Source organism: Pteropus vampyrus, unplaced genomic scaffold (assembly GCF_000151845.1).
Source record: "Pteropus vampyrus isolate Shadow unplaced genomic scaffold, Pvam_2.0 Scaffold12, whole genome shotgun sequence".
Taxonomy (NCBI): domain Eukaryota; kingdom Metazoa; phylum Chordata; class Mammalia; order Chiroptera; family Pteropodidae; genus Pteropus; species Pteropus vampyrus.
Window position 1 is genome coordinate 14,761,409 of NW_011888793.1, and position 12,674 is coordinate 14,774,082.

Consider the following 12,674-nt stretch of genomic DNA (forward strand, 5'->3'; position numbering starts at 1 on the left):
AGGCTATAAGTGGACTTGTCTTTTCTTCTAAAGCTGTTTATCACACTATCTTTGAAAAGATAGTTTAGAGCAAAGGTCAGTCAGTGCCTTTTTCGAAGGACATGCAAAAATGCAGAAGACCCATGGGGAATTGTCTCCCTATGTAGATAATTTTTGTTCAGATATGCAAATACTCTTTGTTCTATTCATGTCATTAACAAATGAAAAAGTATTCATAACAAGGTACAAAATATTAAAATATCATAGGAAAGTGATGGAATATCTAATATTGAAAAGTAAATGACTATATTGTTTTCTAGTTATATTCTGTTCTAGGATGTGTTTAAAGTAGCTTATAGAATACTTAGTAGATTAAGTAAAAATAACTCACAGGCTACAAAAGAAAAAATAGATAAACAGGAATATATCAAAATTAAAAACTTTTGTACTTTAAAGGATACTATCAACAAAATGAAAAGGCAGCAAGTGTTCTATATGGTTGCTTCTTAGAGCCTCTTTCAGCATGTATTATTGGCATAAGACTAAATCCCAATCTGATAACCGAAATTCTGGGGTAGGGAGAAAGAATGGGAGTGTAGAGGAAACTAATGCAATAGTGCTATCACTACACAAGGATTCAGAGAAATCTTAGTGATTGTGTTTTATTTAGTCACTTGGTCACTACAAAAGATTGATGATTAGAATTAAAAACTAAAGTAAGATATAACCGTCCTCAACTTATTGAGAAGAATTTAGAAGTCCATTGCTCACTCTAAATGTCTTACACTGACAAACAAGACAGAACAATAGAGTGACCCAATTTAATTTACATGGAAGAAATAGAACTGTTTTATAAAGTATTAGAGCATAAAATTAGAATTAAAGGCATTGGTTTTCAAAATAAGAAAATTATAGTGGATTGTTGTCAAATAAAGCACATAGCTCTGCCAAAACAGTAGCAAAGTATGTTTTTGCAAAGCCATGAAAGTAAAACCTAGCTCTTTAGGGAAACAACAAGAAGAAATAATTCACACATTTCTTGAGATCCCAGCATGTGCATAGCATAGAAAACAAGCTTAGAGAAGAAGCCAAACAAGGGAGTAACTCAAATATCATCCCTGATGTTTTGCCCCCAAATCAGAATTATTATATGTGGAAAATATTAAATATAAAATTACTTAAGTGAGCACCAAACACCTTATTTTTTGACATGATCAAGAATTAATGGGATAAGTACTTTAAAAATTGCTATATTGTCAAAGTACTGAAAAATATATAGACAGAGGGAGATGTTATATTGTCATCTTTCTAGAGTTAGTAATGAATACACATTAAGGAAAAATTTGAATCTATGTTTAAGTATATTTTACTTTAGATTTTGTGTATACTATTTGTTTAAAAAATAGAATGAATCATTAGGTTATTTTGAGGATTCATGAAAAGATACAAAGTGCTAGTGGATATTTAAATTTATCATAGAGTGTTCCCTTATATTAAAAAAAAACTGCAGCTCAATCAAGAAAAATTCTAAAAGTTAGTAAGCAAATTTGCAAATAAAAATATTTAAATATTCCTATTAATTTGGTGATCTATAAATGAAAGAGCCAACCAAGTGCAATGTGTAAATCTTATATGGATCCGATTTGAAATCACCAGCAGTAAAAAGATGCTCTGAGTTAAGTGAGAAAATTTTAATATGGGCCAAATAGTAGATATAATAAGGAATTAATTACCTTTAATTTGTTAGCTATGATAATGACACTGTGATTATTTTAAAAAGTCCTTATTAGAGATTAAAATCGAAGTGTTTATGGGTAAAATATAATTTCTTGAATTTACTTTAAAATACACCAGGGAAAGAAAAGTATGTATGTAGGAGGCACAGAACAGAACAACCAAAAACTAGCAAAATATCGATAATTATTAAAGCTAGCTGATAACTACATGAAGGTACCTTATATTATTCTATTTTTAAATACAGTTGAAAATTTCCATAATAAAAATGTCTGGATAAATTCTTTTTTTAAATAAATGTAAATAAAAAAATATAATGAAAATGAAAGGATTTAAATAGCAAATTCAGTAGGTCATCAATACTAAGAAACCTTTAGAAGCAGGCCTCTCCTAGGGCTTTTATTCTTCCACATTCTTCATCAACATGAATATTGTCAGTTAACATGCATCAAAAAATCATCAAAAAAAAGTATCTTTAGAAGTGTGCAATGATGTTTTTTTTGAGCAATGGAGAACACTTTTTTCCTCTACATTTTTTAAAAACTTTTTTTTACTAGATTAATATCTCTGTATCCATTGGAGACTTCGCCATCATAGGAAGTAATGCTCATCAATAATATTTATATGTGAAGCACCTAGCAAAGGCCTGACATATAATGGGCACTCAGTGAATATTTATGGAATAAAGCAATGTTCCTGGGTGACTGAACAGACTCTTTCAAAGGAGCCACCAAGACCCTAATCTTATCTAAGATTCTTTAATGAGATCTACATCTATTATGACCCAAATACAACAAGGGCCTCTGTCCACTAATTTTGCACCTATATCTTAGTGGATTGTCAGGTTTATATAATCTCATAATCCCTAACTATATGCAGATATGATCAGGAATGAAAGGCAGTTTATGTAATTAAAAGATATAGAGATAGATATAAATAATTATGCCTTTTGAAAAACATTCCCAATACAAAATTGTTTTTCATAATTTGAAAGCATAAAAAAAAAAACCCCACATGTTTTTAGACTGTAATTGTGTTTTTCCATTTTTTTTTCTCCATCTGTCAAATGTCTGGGTAAAGTAAACGTGAAATGAATTCCCATTTATTTTTCATCTACGTTGAAATACAAAGACTGTCCAGTAAAAGCTGTTAGTAAACAACTTGGTCAGTTCTCCCAACAAAACAGTCTTTAAGTAATACAGTACATCAACCTATCTTATGACATTTTCATTTTTTGCTCTTGACATTTTCTCTTAAAAAATAATAGTGTTGGCCCTGTTATCTTTTCTTTAGGGTCCATGAACCAAATACCAGCTATCAACTCTCTTGTAGAAAAGCTATCAAGATTCAGAAACCAAAAATGTAGATGTAAAGCCCTATTCATCTGTCTATGTAATATTGAGGGGGAGGAGGGTAGAGTAGTGAGGCTGGTGGTTCAAGAACAGCATGACAAATATCATGTTTCTTCTATTCTCTGTGTTACTTGGGTGGGATGCATTTTAGAATGATTACTTTGAAAAGGACAATTCATAAATTCTTCTCTGTTCTAACCTACTAGAAATTACTTGTGATTCATTCAGCAATAATTACTGAGTATAAACCATGTTTCAGACACTGTATAGTTTCTAAAGAAAAGAGCCAGAAGGGTAAATATAAACTTAAATTAATATTTTGAGTAGACCTATTGTATGGAAATAAATGTCTTCTTGCATTCTATTATTTTTTATGCTGCCTTCAATTGGCAGTTATTCAAGAATCTTTAAAATGAACTGAATTAAATTATAATGAATTCTACTGGATAGTTTCACTGGACAATGAAATGGAATGCTTATTTCTTTTAGAATCTGAGAACTAGAGAGATTTTTGATAGCAAAATCAAAACCATTTGTATATTAAAATTGCTCACATTAACATTATTATTTTTTGGTTTAGAGACTAATACATAACATCCAAATAACAACATTTTACCTACTGTAAAGCTCCTTATAGCCCCTTATAACAAAGGAGAAATATTAATGTAACTCTTAGGCTCTATGTAGCAATTGGACTTCTGATAACTGTCTGTGATTTCCTTTTGTTGAATTAACAAAATTAGCAGGATTGCACCACAGTGGGCACTGTATTTATGTATACAGTGTTCATCCTGGCTAAATCCGTAGATTACATACAATAGTTTTGCAAATTTAACTGTCAAATTTTGAATTGGGTATGGGCTTTGATTTTGGAAAAAGCTCTCAATGTTGGATTCAATGTTTAGTTATAGAACCAAATTGCTATTACTCAAAATGACCCCAATTAGGGAAGTCTACTAATTACTAATACTATAAATGAAATGTTAATAGTTTCTCTTTGAAATACAGATGGATTTTCTAATGTGTTTATTAATTCTTTACTGACAAATATGACTAAATCTCTCGTTTTGACATCCTATTCTTTTTGGCTCAAACTATTGAGTCACAACCTGTTGTGACTTGTACCAAATAAAGTGTCATAGCACATTACTTTGGAAAGAATACAATTTCTAGATATTTTTAAAAGTGCTGCATTTCTGTGAATATAATAACAACAGCATATGTTGTGCTTGTTTCATTTAAAACTATGTTTTTAAGACACTAAACAACTAGCCCCCCAAATAGAAGTATTAACTCAATTGTGAAAAATCTTTAAAAAATATACATAACCAACAAGAAATGCACTGAAACTTGAAATAGTTAAATTGTGAGACACATACAAAGGAGATGGAAAAAAAGGGTTTGGGAAATGGCTTTGCAATGACAGAAAAATATAAAACTTGGAAAGAAGGAAGTGAATTTTGAAGCTGCAATTTGAAATAGTCACAGCTAGGTAAGAGTGGTAGAAAACCCAAATTGGAAGAGTACCCTCCAAATGACTTGGTGATAGAGGATGGTAAACCATATTAAAAACTGCCATGTAAATTTGCTTGACTAAAGTAATAAATTGACTATAGGGGAAGGCAGGAGCCTATTAATCATCTGTTCATTAGTTAAAGGATTTTTAACATTGTAGAAGAAATTACTGATGCTTCAGAAATTACTAAGCAAGCATATGATGGAAACATTTTTTTTTTTAGTTTTATTAAATTTATTGGGGTGACATTGGTTAATAAAAATCACATAAGTTTCAAGTGTATAATTCGATAATGTATATTGCATTGTTTATTTATTACCCAAAGTTAAATTTCCTTCCATTACCATTCATTTGATCCCCTCTACTCCTAACAACTGTCCCTCCTCCCCACTTCCCTCTGGTAACCACTAAACTATTGTCTGGGTCCATGCTTGTTTGTCAAGTTCATTTGTTGCTTTCAGTTTTATATCCCACATATTAGTGAAATTATATGGTTCTTAAATATTTCTGTCTGATTTATTTCCCTTAGCATAATAATCTCAAGATCCATCCATGTTGTCCCAAATGGCAGTATTTCATCTTTTCTTATGACTGAGTAATATTCCATTGTATATATGTACCATATCATCTTTATTTGATCATCTATCAAAGGACACTTTGGTTGTTTCCATGTCTTGGCCATCATTGGTAATGCTGCTATGATCATCGAGGTGAATATGTTTTTCTGAATAAATGTTTTCAAATTTTTGGAGGTAGATGCCCAGAAGAGGTATTGCTGGGTCATATGGTAATTCTATTTTTAATTTTTTGAGGAACCTTCACATACTATTTTCCTTAGTGACTGTACCAATTTACATTCTCTTCAGCAGTGTATATGGGTTCCTTTTTCCCCACAACCTCTCCAATACTTGTTATTACTTGTCTTGTTGATAGCCATTCTAACAGGTATGAGGTGGTATCTCATTGTGGTTTTGATTTGCATTTCCCTAATGGCTAGTGAGTTTGAACATCTTTTCATGTATGTTGGCCATTTTTAATGCCTTTTTTGGAAGAAGTGTCTGTTCAAGTCCTCTGCCCAATTTTTTGGATTTTTTTTTTTTTAACTGTTGAGTTGTATGAGTGCTTTGTATATTTGGGACATTAGGCCTTATCATAGGTGTTGTTTGCAAATATCTTCTCCCCTTCTGATGGTAGCCTCTTTGCCTTGTTGATGGTTTCTTTTGCTGTGCAGAAGCTTGTTTGATATAATCTCATTCACTTCTTTTTGCTTTCACTTCTCTTGCTTTGAAGTCGAATTCATAAAATCCTCTCTAAATCTGAGGTCCATGAGTTTAGTATCTATGTTTTCTTCTATGCTATTTATTGCTTTGGGTCTTATATTCAAGTCTTCGATACGTTTAGAATTAATTTTGGCGTGTGTGACAGCAGTCTAGTATCATTCTTTGCATGTGGCTTTCCAATTTTCCCAGTACCATTCATCAAAGAGGCTTTCCTTACTTCATTGTATGTTTTCAGCCTCTTTGTTGAAAATTATTTGCTCATACATACAGGGTTTATTTCTGGACTCTCAGTTTTGTTCCATTGTTTGTTTTGTGTGTCTACTTTTCTGCCAATACCGTGCTGTTTTGATTTATGTTGCTTTGTAGTATAATTCGAAGTCAAACAAAGTGATACCTCCAGTCTTTTTTCTCACGATTGCTTTGGCTATTTGGGGGTCTTTTGTGCTTCTATGATGATTTTGTGTTCTACTTCTTTAAAAAATGCTGTTGGGATTTTGAGGGGAATTGCATTAAATCTGTATATTACTTTGGGTAATAAAGTCATTTTAACTATGTTAATTCTTCCAAAGCATGAACACAAAATATCTTTCCATTTCTTTGTGTCTTTTTCAATTTTTTAAAATAATGTATCATAGTTTTCAGTGTATAAGTCCTTCACTGCTTCGTTAGGTTTATCCCTAGGTATTTTATTCTTTTTGTTGAAATACCAAAAGGAATTTTTTTTCATTTCTTTTTCTGAAAATTCATTGTTAGTGTATAGGAATGCTATGGATCTTTGTACAATGATTTTGTATCCAGAAAGTTTACTGTATTTGTTTATTGTTTCTAATAGATTTTTGGTGGAGTCTTTAGGATTTTCTATATAAGAATCATTTAATCTGCAAAAAGTAACAATTTGTACCAGAGGGTGGGAAAAGGGGGGAGGGGGCAGGAAATGGGGTAAAGGGGGTCAAATATGTGGTGATAGAAAGAAATCTAACTGTGGGAGGTGAACACAGTGTAAATATATGTATGCCTTACTGTTAAAGTGTACAGCTGAAACTTACTGGATTTCGTTAACCAATGTTACCATAAAAAATTTAATTAATTAATTTTAAAAATAAAATAAAAAAGTGACAATTTGATTTCTTCATTCCCAATTTGGATACCTTTTATATCTCTTGCCTGACTGTTCTAGCTAGGACTTTTTCTTGTCTTGTTCCTGACCTCAAAGGGAAGGCTTTTAGTTTTTCACAATTAAGTATGAACAGAAACATTTTAAGAAGACAATCATTGCAATTATTTTGAAGATGAGAAATATAAAATCTGAGAGAATACTAAGGCTGCTATAGACTAGATAGTGGTCCTCAAAGTGTGGCCTGAAGATTCCCAAGGGTTCCTAGACACTCTCAAGGGGGCTCACAATATTATCGTTTTTATATTGATATTAAAATATTATTTTCCTTTTTCACTGTGTTGACATTTGCACTTATGTTGAAAAAGCCTTGGTGAGCAAAACTGCTGGTTCTTTTGTGGGAATCAAATCAGTGATGTCAAACTGTTCTAGTAGTAATTCAGGCTATTCTTCACCAATTGTATGCAGTCGCCCCTACCCCCGACAATTATAAATCTCAACCCTTGAGTACATGTCTTTTTAATATTTAGAATGACAAGACGGGACATATGCATAAAGCATTTTTCCCTGGCATAATAGAATATGATGGTTTTCTTGAGGAAAGCACTTGTGCCCTTGTTTGCATTTGTGGGCTGACTTAGTCATTTTCTATGGAACAACTAACAAACTATCATTATCAGACTTGGAATTTGGCAAACATTTTTTGAAAATGAAATAAATGTGCCTGTCACTTAAAAGAACACAACTGATACTATTTATTGCCAGTGATAAAAGTTTGAGCTTTTAAGAAAAAATTAGAATTTTGAAAAACATATGTTCCTGTGAGCTTGTCAGCCACCCAATGCTTAAAGACTTTTCTGATGAGATTGATGATATTAACATGCGATTTTTAAAAATTTACTATTACACAATTGAATTCGGCATAATAGAAATCTGCAAATGATGCATTTTTTTCCAGATAACCAATGTGTGATGTTATTAACTCAAGCATGGGTAAACAATCTATTCAAAGTGTAAGGAAGATCAATGGCTTTTAATGTAACAGTATGAGTTGTTTGATATGGTTTCGGAATTTACACTGTAATTAATCTTTAAGAAACTACCACTTATCAAGTCTTGGTATAGTATAAAAGAATATTCATGTTGTCATGATTTTCTGAAAAATCATAAAGGTAACCCACATAAAAAATCTCTTTGTAATCTTCAGTAATGTTTAAAAATATAATGGGTCAGAAGACCTATTTGAAGACCACCGTGCAAGTAAATAGTCAAAATTTATTTGAAGGCTCTAACTGTAAGGTTGAAGATGAAGAGGCACAATGGACATAGTTGTTTAATAATTTGCATTATATCACACCGTCCTTTTGATCTCTCTTTCAAAACCTCCCTCTTTTTTGGGCTATATACATATGACTTCTCAATGTTACACTCACATTATTTTCTTTCCACAAAAACCAAATACTGCTTTCTCAGAACCTACATGTGTTGAACAAGTCCTACAAGGAAAGCTTACAGGAACTAAAGTCTAAAAAAGCAAGAAGATTGAGGTTAAATATATAGTAAAGTTATATATTAGACTTCTTTCATCTGCTAATATCTTACTGTGAAACACCAAAAAAAAAAAAAAAAAATTCTACTATGAAATCAACTGTCTTCTGTGTGGAAGTCATTTTGCTAACAAAAGCTTTTACTTCTCTTGCTTTGAAGTCAAATTCATAAAATCCTCTCTAAATCTGAGGTCCATGAGTTTAGTATCTATGTTTTCTTCTATGCTATTTATTGCTTTGGGTCTTATATTCAAGTCTTCGATACGTTTAGAATTAATTTTGGCGTGTGTGACAGCAGTCTAGTATCATTCTTTGCATGTGGCTTTCCAATTTTCCCAGTACCATTCATCAAAGAGGCTTTCCTTACTTCATTGTATGTTTTCAGCCTCTTTGTTGAAAATTATTTGCTCATACATACAGGGTTTATTTCTGGACTCTCAGTTTTGTTCCATTGTTTGTTTTGTGTGTCTACTTTTCTGCCAATACCGTGCTGTTTTGATTTATGTTGCTTTGTAGTATAATTCGAAGTCAAACAAAGTGATACCTCCAGTCTTTTTTCTCACGATTGCTTTGGCTATTTGGGGGTCTTTTGTGCTTCTATGATGATTTTGTGTTCTACTTCTTTAAAAAATGCTGTTGGGATTTTGAGGGGAATTGCATTAAATCTGTATATTACTTTGGGTAATAAAGTCATTTTAACTATGTTAATTCTTCCAAAGCATGAACACAAAATATCTTTCCATTTCTTTGTGTCTTTTTCAATTTTTTTAAATAATGTATCATAGTTTTCAGTGTATAAGTCCTTCACTGCTTCGTTAGGTTTATTCCTAGGTATTTTATTCTTTTTGTTGCAATTGCAAAAGGAATTTTTTTTCATTTTTTCTGAAAATTCATTGTTAGTGTATAGGAATGCTATGGATCTTTGTACAATGATTTTGTATCCAGAAAGTTTACTGTATTTGTTTATTGTTTCTAATAGATTTTTGGTGGAGTCTTTAGGATTTTCTATATAAGAATCATGTAATCTGCAAAAAGTAACAATTTGTACCAGAGGGTGGGAAAAGGGGGTAGGGGGCAGGAAATGGGGTAAAGGGGGTCAAATATGTGGTGATAGAAAGAAATCTAACTGTGGGAGGTGAACACAGTGTAAATATATGTATGCCTTACTGTTAAAGTGTACAGCTGAAACTTACTGGATTTCGTTAACCAATGTTACCATAAAAAATTTAATTAATTAATTTTAAAAATAAAATAAAAAAGTGACAATTTGATTTCTTCATTCCCAATTTGGATACCTTTTATATCTCTTGCCTGACTGTTCTAGCTAGGACTTTTTCTTGTCTTGTTCCTGACCTCAAAGGGAAGGCTTTTAGTTTTTCACAATTAAGTATGAACAGAAACATTTTAAGAAGACAATCATTGCAATTATTTTGAAGATGAGAAATATAAAATCTGAGAGAATACTAAGGCTGCTATAGACTAGATAGTGGTCCTCAAAGTGTGGCCTGAAGATTCCCAAGGGTTCCTAGACACTCTCAAGGGGGCTCACAATATTATCGTTTTTATATTGATATTAAAATATTATTTTCCTTTTTCACTGTGTTGACATTTGCACTTATGTTGAAAAAGCCTTGGTGAGCAAAACTGCTGGTTCTTTTGTGGGAATCAAATCAGTGATGTCAAACTGTTCTAGTAGTAATTCAGGCTATTCTTCACCAATTGTATGCAGTCGCCCCTACCCCCGACAATTATAAATCTCAACCCTTGAGTACATGTCTTTTTAATATTTAGAATGACAAGACGGGACATATGCATAAAGCATTTTTCCCTGGCATAATAGAATATGATGGTTTTCTTGAGGAAAGCACTTGTGCCCTTGTTTGCATTTGTGGGCTGACTTAGTCATTTTCTATGGAACAACTAACAAACTATCATTATCAGACTTGGAATTTGGCAAACATTTTTTGAAAATGAAATAAATGTGCCTGTCACTTAAAAGAACACAACTGATACTATTTATTGCCAGTGATAAAAGTTTGAGCTTTTAAGAAAAAATTAGAATTTTGAAAAACATATGTTCCTGTGAGCTTGTCAGCCACCCAATGCTTAAAGACTTTTCTGATGAGATTGATGATATTAACATGCGATTTTTAAAAATTTACTATTACACAATTGAATTCGGCATAATAGAAATCTGCAAATGATGGATTTTTTTCCAGATAACCAATGTGTGATGTTATTAACTCAAGCATGGGTAAACAATCTATTCAAAGTGTAAGGAAGATCAATGGCTTTTAATGTAACAGTATGAGTTGTTTGATATGGTTTCGGAATTTACACTGTAATTAATCTTTAAGAAACTACCACTTATCAAGTCTTGGTATAGTATAAAAGAATATTCATGTTGTCATGATTTTCTGAAAAATCATAAAGGTAACCCACATAAAAAAATCTCTTTGTAATCTTCAGTAATGTTTAAAAATATAATGGGGTCAGAAGACCTATTTCAAGACCACCGTGCAAGTAAATAGTCAAAATTTATTTGAAGGCTCTAACTGTAAGGTTGAAGATGAAGAGGCACAATGGACATAATTGTTTAATAATTTGCATTATATCACACCATCCTTTTGATCTCTCTTTCAAAACCTCCCTCTTTTTTGGGCTATATACATATGACTTCTCAATGTTATACTCACATTATTTTCTTTCCACAAAAAACAAATACTGCTTTCTCAGAACCTACATGTGTTGAACAAGTCCTACAAGGAAAGCTTACAGGAACTAAAGTCTAAAAAAGCAAGAAGATTGAGGTTAAATATATAGTAAAGTTATATATTAGACTTCTTTCATCTGCTAATATCTTACTGTGAAACACCAAAAAAAAAAAAATCAAATTCTACTATGAAATCAACTGTCTTCTGTGTGGAAGTCATTTTGCTAACAAAAGCTTAATAATTGGTGATATTAAAAGAACATTTATAACCAGTTACAAAACTATTTTGCCTCAGGTAACCTGGAAGATGCATATGGTCGCATTTCCTTCAGTGAGGAAGATTCATAGGAAATGCATGTCACAGTTATAATCTGTGAGCAAAGTTACAGGCAGTGCCGTCAGGGAGACATTTCTTTTCAAACTAAAGGTGTTGTGACTTAATATATGGCTGCTCTTCAGGCTTCTGTGAAAAATGAGGGCGGGTCACAGGGCTGAGAAGGTGAACATGAGGAATTCTTGCCACAGCAACAGAAGAGGAAATGAAGGAGGGTTTAGATAAATACAGAAGTAACAGCATAATCCTGGGATTTGCAAAATGCTAGTTGAGGCTAACACTATGTTGTTAATAATAAAAAATATCAATGGACCCTTCATGAAAATATCCATATCCATAAAATATACATTCGTGATTATGAAAAGTAAAATGGAGTATGGTAGTTCCTATATTTATAAGATAGTCAGTATTAGAATGAGAGCAAGCCAGGCACACCAACAAGAGATTTCTATCTGGAAAATAAGATGAAATTTGAAACATCAAACATAGGTTGGTAGGAGCTATACAGTGAATAGGGGCTGGCATCTAGGCCATGTTTTTTACCTGCTCCATAAAAACTGGTCTGCTCCAAGTTTCTCTCTTTCTACTTGTAGCCCTGTATGCAGTAGCCTATACAATGATTTCTCCATGTCAAAGATCCCAGAAAAGATCCTTAGGTCTGAAAGGGTGAGAAAACATTGAGGAAAGTTTCTTTGAGAACAACACAAACATCAATTTTATAGATTGCTAGAGGAGTGTGGGTTGGGGGTAAGGATGAAAAAGGTGAAGGGATGAAGAAGTACAAATAAGTAGTTACAAAACTGTCATGGGGATTTAGAGTATAGCATACGGTATATATTTAATATTATTGCAATGGCAGTGTGTAGTGCCAGATGGGTGCTAGAGTAATTGGGGGGACCACTTCATGGATTTTATAAATAACTTTTTAAAATTTAAAATAAAAGAATAAAAAAATTATAGTTTAGCTTGGGTAAGGCAGATTCAGTTGGAATAAGCTTTAGTCCCCTACAACAGTGTTGGTTAAATTTCGAAATGTGGGTAGTCCTCCATTTAAGAAATAATTAATTCCTTAATTATTTTCAACATTTTGAGATATCCAGTATTC

General features: G+C 32.2%; 1 protein-coding gene across 3 annotated transcripts in view; it reads right to left on the minus strand.

Annotated features, from left to right (window-relative positions):
• The window catches only part of SPATA16 (spermatogenesis associated 16), a 216,199-nt gene that overhangs the window by 146,213 nt on the left and 57,312 nt on the right, over positions 1-12,674 (minus strand). The gene's annotated exons all lie outside the window — the stretch shown is intronic.